General features: G+C 46.5%; 1 protein-coding gene across 20 annotated transcripts in view; it reads right to left on the bottom strand.

Moving 5' to 3' along the window:
* The window catches only part of NRXN1 (neurexin 1), a 767,737-nt gene that overhangs the window by 32,325 nt on the left and 716,348 nt on the right, over positions 1–19,064 (bottom strand). The gene's annotated exons all lie outside the window — the stretch shown is intronic.

Here is a 19,064-nt window from a genome sequence, read left to right on the forward strand (position 1 = left end):
GGAAAAGTCCCTCTGCAGCCTTCCTGGAGCATCCCTTCAGGTATTGGAAGGCAGCTCTAAGGTCCCCCACAGTCTTCTCTTGCTAGGCTGTACAACCCCAGCTGCCTCGGCCTGTTCTCACAGCAGAGGTGCTCCAGCCTTTGGGTCATCATGTGGCCTCCTCTGGACACTCCAACAGCTCTGTGTCCTTCTCATGCTGGGGACACCAGAACTGAATGCAGTACTGAAGGTTAGGTCTCAGCAGAGCAAAGGGGCAGAATAAGGTTCTTCTTTAAAACTAAGAAGGATTGTATAAGACTGAGGCTCAAACTCACATGGGAGTCTAGAAGAAGATCTTGGTGCAACCAAGATGTTCCTTTGGCTCCCTAAGTAGGCTTGTTATGTTGGGAAAGGCTGTAATTAAACTCCCTGAGCCTGTCAGGCTTGTCTGTTTAGGAATGTCAGAGTGATATAAACGAAGTTCATTAAAACTGGGCTAAGTCCCAGGTGGATAAATTTATGCTGGAGAAAAAGAGCAGAGATTTCCTGTGCAGCTTTGGAGGGCAGCGTAAGCTACCTCCAGCCTGCTCATGGTTCTAACTCTGTGTGTCAGTAGGAGCTGAAGCAGGCATACTGCAGTGGTTCATTGATAGTGGCGTGATGGCAGCCACAGGATGTGTCAGACCCTTCCTGAGGACTGTGACACTCATGCTGACATGCTCCTTCTGTCTGACAGCATAACAATCTCCACTACACCTCAGCTCCTCAGGTTCAGCTCTCTTTCCTGGAAGGGATGCATTCTGCTGTCAGGAGAGCAAACTGCACAACCATACAGACCAACCAGACATGGACCTGCTGGAGCAGTCCAGAGCAGGGCCACCAAGAAGATCAAAGGGCTGGAGAACCTCTGCTATGGGGACAGGCTGGAAGAACTGGGGCTGTTCAGCCTGGAGAAGAGAAGGCTCCAGGAAGACCTTGGTGCTGCATTTCAATATCTGAAGGCAACCTACAGGAAGGCTGGGGAGGGACTGTTTAGAAGGGCTTGTGATGATAGGATGAGGGGCAGTGGTTTGAAACTGGAACAGGGGAGATATTCCTGGATATCAGGAGGAAGCTCTTTACAATGAGAGTGGTGAGATAATGGAGCAGGCCGCCCAGGGATGTGGTCCTGTCCCTGGAATCATTCAAGATCAGCCTTGATGTGTGTCTGGGCAGCTTGATGTAGCTGGAGGTATCCCTGCTGAGTGCAGGGGGGTTGGACAAGATGACCTTTGAGGATCCTTTCCAACCCAAAGCAATCTGTGAAGCTGTGAATCTATGAGAAAGCCTGCATTAAACACAAACATGTCAGTGCTTCTCCTACCAGTTCCACATCAGGCATCCAGGCAGTTTGTCATTGTCAGCAAGCCCCAAGTGCCCCATGTTGGACAGCCACCAATGGGTCATGTGCAAGTCTCTATGTTTATAGGAGGCTGAGGGAGCTTCAGTAGGGTCTCTTTCCCTTCAGCAGTGCAGCACCTTAGTACAGGGAGGTGGTGTGGGGGGAGGGTGTTCCCCTCTTCTTTATTTTTGTTTTCTTTAAGGCTATATACGAAAACATGTAATGGCTGGATTCTTCAGACTGCCTAAGATTCCCCAGATTTCCTAAGACTCCCCAGATTTCTTAAGACTCTTCAGATTTCCTCAGATTCTCCAGATTTCCAAGACTCTCCAGATTTCCTCAGATTCCCCACATTTCCTAAGACTCTCCAGATTTCCAAAGATTCCCCAGATTTCCCAGATCTGAGCAAAGCTACTGAACTACCTTCACACACTGCCCACCACTGATTTCTCACATCTTTAGTATTCTTTTATCTTACACAAAGGTCCCAACCTCCTCCTCCTCCTCCACAGCAGTTCTCTGGAGGTCTGTCCTTTGAAGTGTGGGACCTCTCTCCTCTCCCTAATATCACTGCAAGATCCGTTTTTTTTATAACCTCTGCTCCTCTTTGTCTCCCTGCTGCAAGACTTCTAATTAGCCTGCCAGATGATTGAAGCCCTCTGTTGCCCTCAGTGCTCTACCTTCTGCAGTCATTGTTCAGACTTCACTGCATCACTCTAAGACCCAGGATAAAAAAAAAATAAAATTATTTCATCTGTTGCTGCCTGTTCTTCATGATAATGGAGCAATACTCTTCACTTAACGTCACCAGGAACTTAAATGTTAACTTTACCTTCAAGTTAACTTAATGTCACTTAAAGTTATCAATGAACTTTAATGTCTGCAATAAACTTCAACACAGAGGAGCAAGATTTTGAGCTGACAGGAGTGCAGGAGCTTCCTGCACAGCACTGTTCCACGCCTCTCTCCTCCTGGATCAGGTATCAGTTTTCAGATGCATAGGAACGTTGTACACTGCAACACCAAACAGGCAAACACCCCTTGGCTGCTCTGTGATGTGATATCTGCCATTTGGGGCATCCTTTCCTACTTTTATCCAACAGCAAAAGGAAAGAAGGAATTGGGATGGGAGAAGGCTGAGGGGGGATCTTATCAGTACTTATCAATACTTCAAGGTGGGTGTCAGAGAGAAGGGACCAGGCTTTTTCCAGTGGTGCCCAGTGAAGGCACGAGAGGTAATGGACACAAACTTGAACATTAGAATCACAAAAGCACAGAATGTTAAGGGCCGGAAGGGACCTTGAAAGATCATCCAGTCCACCCCCCTGCCAGAGCAGGAGCACCTAGAGCAGATCACACAGGAATGCATCCAGGCAAGTTTTAAATATCTCCAGAGAGGAAGTTCAGTTTAAACATGAGGAGGAACTTCTTTAGGTTGAGGGTGGCAGAGTGATGAGTGGTAGACCAGGCTGCCCAGAGAGATAGTGGATTCTCCTTCACTGGAATTATTTAAAACCTGCCTGGATGCCATCCTGTGCAACCTCCTTTATGTGAACCTCCTCTGGCAGGGGGGATGGACTGGATGACCTCCAGAGGTTCCTTCCAACCCCTATCATTTTGTGATTTTGTGCTCTACATTCTGGCCAACAAAAAAATACTGCAGAAATGCAAGACTTATTACAGAACCATAGAATGGTCTGGGTTGGAAGGGACCTCCAAAGGTCATCTAGTCCAACCCCCACTGCACTCAGCATGGACATCCTCCACTAGATCAGGTTGTCCAGAGCCCAGTTCAGCCTTACCTTGAATACCTCCAGGGATGGGGCCTCAACCATCTCCCTGGGCAACCTGCTCGAGTGTTCCACCACCCTGATAGTAAAGAATCTGTTCCTAACATGCAATCTAAATCTGCTCTGCTCTAGTTTGAAGCCATTGCCCCTTGTCCTGTCACTGCAGGCCTTTGCAAACAGTCTCTCTCCATCCTTCTTGTAGCCCCCCTTCAGGTACTGAAAGGCTGCTATTAGGTCTCCCTCGAGTCTCCTCTTCCCCAGGCTGAACAACCCCAGCTCCCTCAGTCTGACCTTGTAGCAGAGGTGCTCCATCCCCTCTGGACCTGCTCCATCAGGTCCACGTCCTTCCTATATTGATGGCTCCAGACACCTGGACACAGCACTCCAGGTGAGGTCTCACCAGAGCAGAGCAAAGTGGCAGAATCCCCTCTCTGGATCTGCTGGCAACACATCTTTGGATGCAGCCCAGGCTGCCATTGGCCTTCTGTGCTGCAAGCTCACACTGTCTGTTCATGTCCAGCTTCTCATCCATCAGCACCCCCAAGTCCTTTTCTACAGGGCTGCTTTCCACAGGGTCCCTCAAGAAAGCTGCTATGCATGCAGCGCTGTATTGCAGTGCTTTGAGACAAAGAGCTCCTAAAAAGCAGAGACACAGCCTACATCCCAGCATGCAGTCATTTAAGAGCAATAACAGCCTCATTTTGATTGATTTCTACAGCACATTAATGTAACACCTAAGCACTCAGATGGAGAAAAGGGGAAAAACTCCACAAGTTAGGTGAGACTACCCAGAGAGAATCTCTTCACCAGATCACACCAGCTTGCAGAAATTAATTGTATAGAAGGAGCCACCCAAGGCTGAATTTCAGAATAAATGGATATTATGACAGCAAATGATTTCCCCTAATGCTCTACTCTGTTTCTCAACATTTGAAATTTAATTACTTGGAGAAAAAGAAATTAAAAACGTGAAAGCTAGCAGTACCCTCACCATCACAACAACATTTTCAACTTGAGAAGGCATTTTGTTGCACCATGAAGACACCTTCAGGTGTGAACCCAAGGGAGGCAGGTCTCAGGCAATGCTGCTATAGCACTTATTTGTGGGAATGTGATGTGCCTCAGTTACATTTCAGCTTACCAGCTCCTGCATGATGTTCATAACCACAACACAAACTGTCTGAGGCTTACCGTATCCCAATAAGGATTGCAAGTTACTCATATAGTACTGTACTTCCAATAAATAGGAATGGAAGAATAGGTTTTGCTATTCATTTAATTATGTTCAGCAACAGCCTGCAGACCTATGCATTCAGTTAAATCTTTCAACTGCTTCTTTCCACGAAATCAAATTATGTGAAATCAACTTATGTGAATATCTTCTAAAAGCAATCAATTACACTTTCTGAATGATTGTGCACAACACACCATTCAAATGAGGTCTGCTTTGAAGAGCAGTGACTTAGGATCAGATTAATATTTGGAAGCAAAGGAAGAAAAACTTCAGTCGAGATCAAATTTTCTAACCATTCAGCATAAATGAGGCGGGAGATGAAAAAAAAAAGCAATGTTCAAGAAATCTCAAAAGCCCAAGCTGCAGATAAAGCAGAAATATCTGAATCACACCCCTGCATGCATTTTGTCCATTTAATAATACTTCATTGCTTGGCTAATCTAAATTTTCCTGGCTGCATTTATTCAAAATAAACGCAGCTGTGCAATGCTTGTGATATTAACAGGCAGCATCAGGTTTCAAGTCAGAGACCTCAGAGCCAAAGCATCCCAGATTTTGGGAGGGTTTAGGCTTTAAGCTAATTCAGTCTAGCAAAGCAAATCTATGGACATAAAACTCACAGACAATGGACAAACTACCTCTGCAGACCAGATCCTCCAGGGTGCTCGAGTCATATACTCAGCCAGCTAGCAGCGTTTTTCTTCCACCTGCTGTTCTTTAATCCCCAATTGATTTTATTAATTGATCTCACACTTTAAAAATTGCTTCAGCAGCCAGAACTGGATAGGTCCTAGGAGCGCACAAGGCTTAATTTCAGAATGAAGCCTTTGGTAATGAGAGATCCATCACGGTACCAAGCGAGCGCCCTACATAAAATGAGGCCACGGAGGACCCGGCCGCGTTCTGCGTTTGCTCAGCAACACGACAAAGCCTCTTGCTTAACTCTGTCAGATGCACGGTGAGGCAGCTCCCCAACATCTCCTTCCCAGGATCTGCAGCCAGCTTATTTCAGCATGTCTTAATATTTTGCTTCAGCAGAATCAAAACGTTGCAGCCTCCCTCCTTTGTTCCTTGCAGCAACGTCTGAATTAAAGTAGGTATAAACCATCTGCTTATGCAAATTGCACTCAGAGATTTGGGATGACAAAAATCCTAGGGAAAAGGAAAAAAAAAAATCCAACCACCAAACCCTCTGTATAACAGAATGCTCTCTGAGCAAAGGAATCATTCATCTTTGCTGGGGTTTTGGGGCTTGAAATACAATCCAGGAGGCCTTTTCAACACGTGAAAGTCATGCTTCTTAACCTCATCCATCAATGTGTGGAGCAGGCCAGCCACTCCCTGTAGTCTTTTTACAGGAAACAGAACAAAGCCATTTTCTCAAACACCCTTGACACGTGCAAATGCTCACTACCAACTTTGTCACAGACCACACAATCTGCCCTCTCAAACCTTGGCTTTTTGATTCTGTTATGTCAAACTCCAAACAATAAAACAAGTGGTAACTGATGTTTGTAATTAGCAGTTGTGTGTGGAGCTGCTCTTCAGCTTCCCTACACCAACTCTCCACATTAAAAATAGATGAGGAGAGGATGAGGCTGACATTTAAACATTCGGTTCTCTTGAGAGGAGACAGAAATATGGACATCTACACAGTCCCGGGGGAAAGGATAGAAAACTCATCTCTAACTCCCACCCTGTAGTAAAAGGGATGCTCTGAATTATTCTGCAATCTTGAACCTTAGCTCCTGTTTTCTTCATTAGCCAAAATCCCCCTGATCCTCCCACCCTCTCAGGCAGCTGTAATGCTGTAGACCCAAGAAGAAGCCTGTGGTGATTCATGGAATAGTTCAGGTTGGAAGAGACCTTAAAGATCATCTGGTTCCATGTGCAGGGACTGTGAGGGTGCCAGAGCCCTAGAGCAGGCTGCTCAGAGAGGTTGTGGAGTCTCTTTCTCTGGAGACATTGAAAAAACGCCTGGATGTGTTCCTGTGTGATCTGCCCTGGGTGATGCTGCTCTGACAGGGGAGTTAGGCTGGATAATCTTTTGAGGTCCCTTCTAACCCCTAACATTCTGTGAATCTGTGATCTCTCCTCCATGACTGAGTGTTTCTTCAGCTTAACAGGGCATGGCAAATGCCAGCAGATGGGCTGCTTCCAACGATCCTGCTCTGAAAGTTCAATCTGCCATTGTACGGTTATGCAGCGAGCTAAACCTCAGCTGTAGCCATCACAGAATCATAGAAGTGTTAGGATTGGAAGGGACCTCAAGGATCACCCAGCTCCAAGCCCCCTGCCATGGGCAGGGACACCTCACACTACAGCAGGTTGCTCAGAGCCACGTCCAGCCTGGCTGCAAAAACCTCCAGGGATGAGGCTTCCACCACCTCCCTGGGCAACCTGCTCCAGTGTCTCACCACCCTCATGAGGAAGGATTTCTTCCTAACATCCAATCTGAATCTACCCATTTCTAGTTTTGTTCCATTCCCCCTAGTCCTATCATTACCTGATACCCTAAGAAGTCCTTCCCCAGCTTTCTTGTAGGCCTCCTTAAGATACTGTTATCTCCTACCTCAACTGAACAGGAACAGACTGAGCATTTGGTGGGTCTCATGTACACAGAGTAGCAGGCACAACGCCATGGACCTTGAGCTCTGGAAATGGCAGAGTGAAGCCTCCAAGAGGTGATTATCATCCCCAGATTCCTGCCTTGGAGATGGCAGACTTCTCACAACAGCATGTGCTGTTAGAGGGAGCATCTGTAGACTTTATTCTCCATTAAACACATGGCATGAGTATCAATCAAGATTCTTTGTCTTCCTTTCCTATTGATATGACCTTGTTGTTAATAAAAGTAAGAAACAGCTTTTTCTTTTCATCAACATAGGAACACACCTAGCCTGGTATTTATCACTGCATGGCCTGCTTAGAGCCCTTCCAGTTTTCTTTGAAGGATCACAAATTATTACCAGCACAGCAGGGTTTCTTCAGTGACCACCTCTGATGCATATATATGCATATATATATACATATATATACAACATCCCTGGGTCTGTATCTGATAGCAGAGCTGAGAGACCACATCATTTTTTACAGGCAACCTGAAACTGGGTTCCTCTGCAAGAAAATATTTCCCCTCCCATGACTTTCTGCAGTGCTTTATAAAATATTTATTGATAGGATGCCTAAAAATACCCATAGGCCAGCACAGCTTTTAGCTGGGTAACTATTTAGCAGCCACAGACCAGATTTCACAGCACAGGGTTCTTATAAGCATAGCTGCCCAGAAATCACACTCCTTTTCTGACACAGCAATATCAATATTTTCATTTATAATGTACAAATTACACCTTCACAGATTGCACTGGGTTGGAAGGGACCCTCAAAGATCTGGACAAGATGACCAACTCCCCTGCAGTCAGCAGGGACACCTCTGACTAGATCACCAGGGACAGCAAGGCTGATTTTGAATGTCTGCAAGGATGGGTCCTCAACCACACTCCTGGGCAACCTGTTCCAGTATCTCACCACTCTCACTGTGAAGAACTTCCTCCTGATGTCCAACCTCAATCAGCCCTGCTCCACTTTCAAACCATTGCCCCTTGTCCTATCACCACAGGCCCTTCTGAACAGTCCCTCCCCAGCCTCCCTGTAGGTGCCCTTCAGATACTGAAATGTAGTTCTAAGGTTTCCCTGGAGCCTTCTCTTCTTCAGGCTGAGCAGTACCAATTCTGTCAGCCTGTCTTCATAGCAGAGGTGCTCCAGCCCTCTGATTACCTTTGTGACCACCTCTAGACCCACTCCAACAGGTCCATCTCTCTCTTGTGCTGGGGGCTCCAGAGCTGGACACAGCACTGCAGGTGAGGTCTCACCACAGCAGAGCAGAGTGGCAGAATCCCCTCTTTTGATCTGCTGACAACACTGCTTTTGATGCAGCCCAGGCTGCCACTGACCTTCTGGGCTGCAAACTCACTGAACAACCAAACTGACATCATAATTTTTGCTTCTTAAAAGTTCCCCAGCAAAGGCACACAAAGGACTCAGGTGAATAAGTCTGTCCCTTTCTGTCTATTTCTCTTTCATCTGACAATAGAATTTAATGACTCTTTTTGTGACACATCTCATGCTCCTCCTCCAGCTTTGGAGTGCAGTGCAGAGATGCTGTTTTGGGCAAGGCATTTCCCCAGTGCAGCCTTGTGTGAGGCTGGAAACTGCAGTCCCCTGAAGCCCCCTGGGCTCGGCTGCCTGCATCCAAATGAGCTGGGGGCTCCAGGCCATAACGCAAACGGCACAGCAGCCTCTTCCCTGGTTAATTAAGGCAAGTGACTCACTGTGGTAGGAGACATGTGGCTTCCCCAGGGAAGTGTGGCCCTGGGCCTTGCACCACCAGTGCAAGGAGACAGGCAGAGACACCCACAGCCACTCTCCCACCCCACAGTTATTTCTAATCAGCTCCTGCCGTGACTGTTTTGGGTGAGTTTCCAGCAAAGCACCAGGAAATCACCTGCTGCTTCACAGACTGCACTGGGTTGAAAGGGACCCCCAAAGGTCATCTTGTCCACCCCCCCTGCACTCAGCAGGGACACCGCCAGCTACAGCCTTCCAATACCTGAAGGGATCCTACAGGAAGGCTGGAGAGGGACTTTTCATAAGGGTGTCTAGAGACAGGACAAGGGGGAAAGGTTTGAAGCTGAGGGACAGCAGGGTTAGACTGGAGCTTAGGAAGAAGTTCTTCAGCACAAGGGTGGTGAGACACTGGAACAGTTTGCCCAGGGAGGTTGTAGATGTCTCCTGCCTGGGGGTGTTCAAGGCCAGGTTGGATGAGGCCTTGAGTAACCTGGTCTAATAGGAGGTGCTCCTACCCATGGCAGGAGGGTTGGATCTCTGAGGTCCCTTCCGACCCAAAACCATTCTATGAGTCTATGAAATTTTCTACTTGATGAGTACAGGAATCTTAATTGAGATTTAATGTTTGCTTTACCTGGTTAAGCACAGAGCAAATGAAAGAGAAATTGTTGTATAGCAGAAAAACAAAACAAAACAAAAAAGGCACTACTGTTCAAAAGCTAATTAGCAGTGGTTGAAACTTGCTCAGTTCAAACAAAAAGCTGCCCAAACAATGGGCATCTTCCAGCACAGCAAATGTGTAGCCTTGCAGTTAAACCTTTGAACCCTCTGTGTTGCTTCAGGCATCCAAAGTGCTAATTGAAAAAAGAATAATTGAATAGAAAGCACAATCTTACCTCCAGAAGAAGAAAATGATTAAATATTTAATTCTTCTGTGGTACAAAGTGAACTACAAATACAGGCTGGGTGAGCATGTGTGTGCTTGTGGGAGGTTCTGTGTTGAATCCCTGCATTTCACAATGTTTAGAAAGACACAATCACTGTTTCACAGCTGCTTGTCCACAGGTCTCTGCTGCAGGACTCAAAACTTCTTTAAAGTATCAATGCAAAGACTGGTGAATCACAGGATCATTTGGGTTGGAAATGACTTTCAAGATTATCAAGTTTGACCATTTTCTAACTACCAAGCGTGGAGCTAAACCATGGCCCCCAGCACCACATCTCTGCCTCTTTGGAACAGCTCCAGGGAAAGGGATTCAACAAACCCATCCCAAAGCTTTCCACATGGTGGTATTCAGCTTCAGACTGGTTCCTGACTTCAAGGCCTGCACTGCCTTTCCCATAGAATCACAGAATGCTCTGGGTTGGAAGAGACCTTGAGAGGTCATCTAGTCCAACCCCCCTGCAGTCAGCAAGGACATCCCCAACTGTATCAGGACACTCAGAGCCCCACCAAGCCTCACCCGGAATGTGTCCAGCAGAGAGGCCTCCACCCACCACCTCCCTGGGCAACTTGTTCCAGTGCTCCACCACCCTCATAGTACAGAACTTCTTCCTAATGTCCCATCTAAATCTGCTCTGCTCTATTTCAAAACCATTGCCTTTGTTCTACTGCTACAAGCTTTTGGAAACAGCCCTTCTGCAGCCTTCTTATAGCCCCCTTCAGATACTGGAAGGCTGCTATGAAGTCTCCCTGGAGCTTTCTCTTCTCCAGGCTGAGCAATCCCAGCTCTCTCAGCCTGTATTCATAGGAGAGATGCTCCAGCTCCCCTGTAGAAGAAGAATTCAGTTCTATAGGTGCCATGCACTGCATGCAACAGCTCCAGCCTTGTCATTTTCACTTGCAAAGGACTGGACACATGGAGAAGCATAAACTCAGTATTTCTGTCCCAAGCCCAACCATTTAGATCAACTCCTCTCCCACTTACACTGCCTGATTTCAAGTCTCCCTGCTTCTTTTTACATAAAGCAATCACCCATCACTTCCAAGAGCCTTTACTATGCTCTATGTTCATCCCCTCCTGCTCTGCCTGATCTGGTAAGAGAGCCTCTGTAGCTTAGCTCTGCAATGCTTCAGTGAATGCTGGAGAGCTGTACTGGGTGCACCCAAGAGAAAAACTCTGCTTCTGAGCAGCAGCTCAGCATTGAAACAGAGAAACATGCCAGCAACAAACAGCCCTAATTCTTCTAGATAAGAAAATTATCTGCAAAGTGAAATGCCAGGGTCTAGGAAATACCTGCTCACAATCTCCTTATCTGACATGATATCTCATTTTCCTAAGCCATCAGGACCTCTTTTGAGGACCCCTTCTATTTCTTATGGTGATTGAGATATTTTATTCACTCCCTACGATTTTAGCTGCTAGGGATCATAAGAATGTGGATTAATTGCTGATTTTCATGCCAGTAACATGGTAACATACCTATAATGCAGTAATTATATAAGCAACTGTCTCTGTAATCATTCTTCAAGGAGTCACTATCTACAAATCTGCCACTTTGCCTTTAAAAGTACAACCCTCACCTGTCAAAATCAAATTGGATTTTCATTAAAATACTGCGGGAGTCTAGCAAATAAGCTCTGGAACCATGCCTTGCAACAAATCAAGATTTCATGCCATAATTGATACTGTGGAGAGCCAAAGCAGAGAGACAGTTACATAAAACAGGAACTTTGGGGGGTTTTTTGGTTACTTTTTTTTCCCCCTCCTCCTTCTTTTCCTCTCCCACAGAAATCCAGTGAAGCTTCAAAAGTGTCAACACCTATAGCCATGCCTGTTGGGGGCTAAGCTATACCGGGCACAGAAAAGACTGTGGATGTTAACTGTGACAAACAGAATCACAGAACATTAGGGGTTGGAAGGGACCTCCAGAGATTATTCAGTCCAACCCTCCCTGCCAGAGTAGGATCACCTAGGGTAGATCACACAGGAATGTGTACAGGTCTTGAAAGTCTCCAGAGAAGGAGACTCCACAACCTCTGTGGGCAGCCTGCTCCAGGGCTCCAGCACCCTCACAGTAAAGAAATTTCTCCTCACGCTAAGGGGGAACCTCCTGGGTTCCAGCTGGTGTCCATTGCTCCATGTCCTATCACAGGGCACCACTGAAAAGAGCCTGGCATCTTCTTCTTCCCAGCCACCCTACAGGTATTTATAAACATTAGTAAGGTCCTCCTTTAGCCTTCTCTTCTCCAAAGAGCTCCAGGTCTCTCAGCATTTCCTCGTTAGACAGATGTTCCAGTCCCTTCATAATCCTCATAGCCTCTGTTGGACACTCTCTAGTATTTTCCTGGCTTGAACTGAGGAGTCCAGAATGGGACACAACATTCCACATATGGTCTCCCTAGGGCAGAGTAAAGGGGGAGAAGAACCTCCCTTGACCTGCTGTCCACACTCTTCTTAATGCACCCCAGGAGACCGTTGGCCTGCTTGACCACCAGGGCACATTGCTGTCACATAGATAACTTCCTGTCCAGCAGGACTCCAAGGCTCCTTCTCCATGGAGCTGCTTTCCAGCAGGTCAACCTAGCAAAATAAAATTATTTCCTATCTTTCTTCCTAACTGATGATGATGTACATATACCTGTATCCATACCTGTAAAGGGCTCAGCTAAAGAGAATCACAGAATGCCAGCTTAGAAAGGACCCCAAGGATCATCTGCTCCAACCTTTCTAGCTCTCAGTCCAACTGAAATGAGATGGCCCAGCACCCTGTAAAGCTGAGTCTTCAAACTGTTCAATATAGGGGAATCCACTGGGAGATGATTCTGGTGTCTAACTGTCCTCATGTGGAAGCATTTTCTTCTGGAGTCCAATGGGAATCTCCCCAGCAGTAACTTGCCCCCATCCCTCCTTGTAAAAAGGAACACATCAATAGAGGGTATGGATCCAAAGAGGAAAGAATGCCTCTTTGACCTACACCTCTGTTGCAGTTCATCACAGGACAGGTACTAAAGCAGAAGGAATTTAAGAGAGGAAGGAAGTGGAAGGGATATTCTGCATTGCCACATGAAATGCACAGATGTTCACAAAAGCAGGAACCACTTTAATCAGCTCCTTGAAAGACCAAAGTGGCTTCAGCATCGCGCACCAACTCCAGCATCCAAGCCTGCTCCTCGTAATGAGTGCAATTTCCCCTCTAATTTCTCATTTTCATTAAAGGTTCAACATTCTTAAATGAAAGACAATTAAAATAATTTTTAAATCAAACAGCAAAAAAAGCCAAAATTGCTTTACAAGCAAACTATTCCCCTAATTGCTCTTTACATTCATCTCCCACTTCTGCTCCTCTCCCATAATGTCAACTGGATTTAAGGAGAAGCTCTCAGCAGCAAGGATGAATTCCTCTGCAATACTTTCACAAACTGGGTCTTTAGGTCTTACTGGGGCATTACTCCCACTGCTTCCAGAGGGAATTCTTTGTGGACAGACAGAGAGAAAGATCTACCAGCCTCTGTTCTCAACTGGTTCTATAGAAGTTTAGATCATTAAGATAGGAGCAGCTGGGTTAAGATTATTTGGCCAGTTGTTTCACTATTACTGAGGCATCTTCTTAACCAAATGGGCTGCTGTTAGCAGGCCACTTTGGTAGAAAATGTTGTCTTTTTTTTCTGGATAATGACACAGTTCATGGACAGAAATATTTCTCAGTTAATGCTGCTGGTCCAGAGGAGGCCACAAAGGTGATCAGAGGCCTGAAGAACCTCTCTTATGGGCACAGGCTGAGAGAGCTGGGGCTGTTCAGGCTGGGAAAGGCTCCAGGAAGACCTCAGATTAGCCTTCCAGTACATGAAAGGGGCATACAAGAAAGCCAAGAAGGGACTTTTTACAAGGGCCTTTAATGATAGGACATGAAGGGATGGATTGAAGCTTGAGTAGGACAGATTTAGCTTGGATATTAGGAAGAAATTCTTTCCAGTGAGGGTGGTGAGACACTGGAACAGGTTGCCCAGGGAGGTTGTGGATGCCTCCCTGGCGGTGCTGAAGACCGGCTTGGATGAGGCCTTAAGCAACCTGCTCTAATGGAACCTCCAGGCAGGAGGCATCCACAACCTCCCTGGGCAGCCTAGTCCAGGGTCTCACCATCCTCACACTGAAGAACTTCTTCCTCAGCTCCAGTCTAACCCTGCTCTCCCTCAGCTTCAAACCATTCCCCCTTGTCCTGTCTCTAGACATCCTTATGAAAAATCCCTCTGCAGCCTTCCTGAAGGATCCCTTCAGGTATTGGAAGGCAGCTTAAGGTCCCCCCAGAGCCTTCTCTTCTCCAGGCTGTACAACCCCAGCTCCCTCAGCCTGTCCTCACAGCAGAGCTGCTCCAGCCCTTCGATCATCTTTGTGACCTCCTCTGGACACACTCCAATAGATCTGTGTCCTTCTTATGCTGGGGACACCAGAACTGCACACAGTATTAAGAATCATATTTTCAGTTCCCTGGATCTCTTGTCACTGGAAACTCTGGATCTCGGCTGCTTCCTTTTGAGCTTGATGTTTCTCATGCTTTTCCACCCACACCCAGCTGTGACAGCAAGCTGGCCTCTTGTGCTGCCCTATTACATAGAGGCAGGCAACTTTCCTTCTGTGAAATAAACACCCCATCAGGCAGCTTTGCTAGCTGATTGCTTCCAGCACCTGACAGATAAATGACAGCTGTATCAAGAACATCAGCTGAAATGATCCTGCCTTGGTCTCCTCTGGTGAACTTTGGCATCAACCAACTCTGTGTTCAGCTACTTAGCAGTTTCTACAGGCTGCTTTCAGGTGCTCCCTAAGCCAGCCCAATCCACACCTGCTTGTGTTATTTCTTGGAAGGGCTTTGGGAAAACAAAAAGAGGGTTTCATGATGTTCCCCAGCTTCACTACAGCCCTTGCTGGGCACAAACACACAACTCCTGTACTTTGCAGATTGTCACCAACTGCTTCTCTGTTTAATCCTGCATTTTGGTAAATCTCACTGTGCTGGACAGGAATCATTAAGGAATGTGTGCTGTTATCCATGAGGTCAAAGCCTGCCTGCATCTGATCCATTCAGGTCTTACTGGAATTGAAGTTTTCAGAAATGCAGAAGAAAAGAAAACTTTCCTGATGCCTGCTGCAGCCCAAATCCTCTCTCTCTCTGCACCCATGTGTTACCCTTGCTCTTTGGCAGTGGCATTCAGGCATGCTCCTCATGTCTTGGAATACCACAAGGATGAACTGTGAAGTCTCTGAAGAGATTTGTTTTCTCTAAGTATTCTTAGGTTATTTTTACAAAGGAGCTACAGGAGCTTTCAACACCATTTTCCCAATCACTGCCTCATAAAAGAAACGTTATAACACCCTACAATTTAATCCTCTCTTCCACAATGTCCTTGATATTAATCAGTGTTTACTACACTGTTTTACAGAGTGCTTCTGAGGATGGTTATCAACTCAGAAGTCTGGTGCAGCAACACTGCCCAAAGAAGATTCTCTGCCTGAAATCAGATTACACCAGTACAACCTCCCCCCTTTCTATCAGGGCTGAACGGTATCTATGATCATTCTCAACTGCAGCAGCTGTTCTCCACAGCTGAATCACTGCAGGGAAAAAAAAAGGGAGATTACACATCAGATATTTCTGCAGCTCTGTCTGGCTATGAAAATGTGCACACACAAAGTCCCCACACAAAAGGGTCTGGTTTTGAAGGAGAAGCTGCCAATTACCTGTCCCCACAGGGCTAATTTCTCTACCTCTCTGTGACATCCACAGCTCTAGCCCACAGCTGCATGCAAGATTCAAAGTACCTGCTGAAGGGACTGATCCTTTCAGAGCCTTTTTACTTTGTTGTTCTGAATAACTCTTCTTCAGCTTTCTGAGAAAAAAGCTAGACTGGTGTGTGACCTTGGGAAGGGTGCCTTCCTCGTGGGCATGGCATGCTAAGGCAGGAATCAAAGCTGGCAGGCTTGCAAGCCCCTGGTGGCAGGTGGATGGGTACAGCATATTGGGCACTTGGTTTTAGAAATATACTGAAGGCAGGCACCTGTGCTGACATCCCTTCTCCTTCATACTGATAGGCTCCAAGAGGACTGCTGCACATGAACTACTGGCCCAGGGTGCAATTCATAGAATCACAAAAGTGTTAGGGGTTGGAAGGGAGCTTGAAAGATCATCCAGTCCAACCCTCCTGCCAGAGCAGCATCACCTAGGGCAGGTGACACAGGAACACGTTGAGGTGGATTTTGAAAGTCTTCAGAGAAGGAGACTCCACAACCTCTCTGGGGAGCTCCCTCCAGGACTCTGGCACCTTCACAGTGAGAAAGTTTTCCCTTCTGTTCCTGTGGAACCTCCTCTGTTCCAGCTTGCACCCATTGCCCCTTGTCCTGTCATTGGACATCCCTGAGCAGAGCCTGGCTCCATCCTCCTGACACTGCCCTGCACATCTTTATCAACATGAATGAGGTCACCCCTCAGGCTCCTCTGCTCCCAGCTAAAGAGCCCCAGCTCCCTCAGCCTTTCCTCAGCAGGGAGACGTTCCGCTCCCTTCAGCATCTTGATGGCTCTGCACTGGATTCTTTCAAGCAGCTCCCTGTCCTTCTTGAACTGAGTATCATGGATGGAACACAGAGAGGAAATGATGCTCAGCTGAATTTTCAGCCAGAAAAAAAACAACAGATACAAGAAGCAAGTATTGCTTCCAGACATTTCAAGGTGGGGGAAGGCTGGTTCTGAAATCTAATATTCAGTCTTCCACTATAAATGCAGTTAAAAAAAAAATAAAAGAAGCAGCAACTGCACTACCAAGAGCAGATGAGATAGCTACAAGACTCTCATTTGAGATTTTAATTGGCATGAAATTGATGGTAAGGACAGCACTGTTTTCCCTGACTTGACCTCTGCAGTGCAAGATAAACAAAACTTCTCTGATAAAAACTACAATCTCTGTTCTTAAAAGTTCTCTGGTAGTCAGTCTGCCACCTGCTTCACATAGACAATCTAATAAAATTAGAGCTCATTGGAGTGAAGCCAGTGTTTTGCTCCATTCAGTATCCAGGCTTGGCTGGCTCCTTTCCCCAGAGAGATTGGACAGACACACACACCACACTCAGCCTAAAATCAGGGCACCAGCATTCGTGGTTGGATGGCAGATGTCTTTCTCCTCCCAGCCATAAGCACTAATACATTTGAGGGTATACAAAACCACACAGAGGAGGCAGAAATGCCACTTCCAAATTAACAAAGTCTCCCTGGGGAAAAATTCCACTAGACCCCTGAGAAGTAGCTGACTGAATCCTTGCCTGGAGAATAACCCAAATGGCACCTGGAACACAGAGGCATGGTGACACTTTTTCTAAGACTTTTGTTTCTTAGACTGTCACTTGCAACATTCAGGTTAATTTCCAATCAAGAAACACTTCATTTGTCACTCCTAATGACCTCTATTAGACAGATGATTCACAGATTCCTTTTGATGCAGCCCAGGCTGCCATTTGCCTTCTGGGCTGCAAGTGCCCATTGCTGGCTCACGCCCAGCTTCTCATCCACCAGCACCCCCAAGTCCTTTTCTGCAGGGTTGCTCTCAATCTTATCATCCCCCAGCCTGGATTAACATCAAGGATTGCTCCAATTTAGGTGTAGGACCTTGCACTTTGCCTTACTGAACCTCAGGAGATTCTCCTCAGCTCACCTCTGCAGACTGTTCAGGTCCCTCTGGATGGCACCCACCCCACCCTTCAGTCTTACGAACTGCACCACTCGGCTTGGTGTCACCTCCAAACTTGCTGAGGATGCCTCAATCTCCCTCTCTATAGCATTGCTGCTGTCCTGTTCTGGGACACTGGTATTGGAGGAAAAAGTCAATAGAGGATAACCACAGGAAAAATAAAATTATTTTTAATATCTGGAAATAATGCCAGTCATGGTTTAGCATAAGACCATGTGAAATAAAAGGCAGTTCGCAAAGCTCACCAGGGATTGAATGTGGGGAAGGTAAATGGTGACACAGGCTTCCTCCAAAATGTCAGGTTAATAATAACTGATTTGCTCAAGTCTTGCTGCATCCTGAAATCCAGGTAAAGCCTAGAAATGATCTGGCATATTCATAAATGAATAAGGAGGAACGTGAAGTCCACAGAAATGGAGGAAGCAATGGGAATTTCTACATGCAAGCTAGAAATACAGGGAGCCCTGCACTCACATATTGATTTGGGGGCAAAAAGAACAGGACTGAGAAGCCCTGGGCTGTTTAGTCTGGAGAAAAAAAGCCTGAGAAGGGATCTGATCAATGTCTATAAATATCTGAGGGGTGGGTATCAGGATGAAGGTGCCAGGTTCCTTTCGGTGGTGCCCAGTGACAGGACAAGGAACAACAGGGACAAGCTGGAGCACAGGAGGTTCCACCTCAACATGAGGAGAAACTGCTTTGCTGTGAGGGTGCTGGAGCCCTGGAGCAGGCTGCCTGGAGAGATTGTGAAGTTTTCTCTGGAAACTTTCCAAACCCACCTGGATGTGTTCCTGTGTGACCTGCCCTAGGTGATCCTGCTCTGGCAGGTGGGTTGGACTGGATGATATCTAGAGGTCCCTTCCAACCCCTAACATTCTGTGATTCTGTGACTCAAATCCCATATCCCTTGGCTAAGACAGATGCAGCCTTTACTCTCTCAGCCTTGAGCAACCAAGTCTAGTTGAGAAGTGTCCCTGCCCATGGTGAGGAGGTTTGAGTAGATGATCTCTGAGCCATTCTATGATTCTAGCCAGGCTCTGACCAACACCAATTTCCACACTGTGAGAGGACACTGTTTGACCAAGATTTTTCACAGCTTCATTTGCTTTCCCTCTAGTTATCAGCCTAGCTAAAGAAACATCTTTCCACTTCCTCTAGCTCATCAGTACTACAGGCATCTGTCATGCACTAACAGTCTGATAAACAACTGAAGCTGCTTAGAGTTCATTCAAGGGGAATCCTGTTATTTCCCAGGGTCATCTTATTATTTAGCAATCTCAAATGGTTCTGTCTAATTAATCAGAAATAAATGAGAATCTTGGCTTGGAACTGAAATGATTTACAGTTGAGGTAGGCTTTCAATGGGAATTATTCACTTCCCACTGCATTTTGAGATCATTCACAGATTGCACTGGGTTGGAAGGGACTCTTCAAGGTCATCTTGTCCAAACCCCCTGCAGGCAGCAGGGACACCTCCAACTAGAGCAGGCTGCACAGGGATACATCAAGACTGATCTTGAATGTCTGCAGGGACAGGGCCTCAACCACACTCCTGGGCAACCTGTTCCAGTATTTCACTACTCTCACTGTAAAGAACTTCCTCCTGATGTCCAACCTAAATCTGCCCTGCTCCAGTTTTAAACCATTGCCCCTAAC

This window comes from Indicator indicator, chromosome 2, assembly GCF_027791375.1.
Source record: "Indicator indicator isolate 239-I01 chromosome 2, UM_Iind_1.1, whole genome shotgun sequence".
Taxonomy (NCBI): Eukaryota; Metazoa; Chordata; class Aves; order Piciformes; family Indicatoridae; genus Indicator; species Indicator indicator.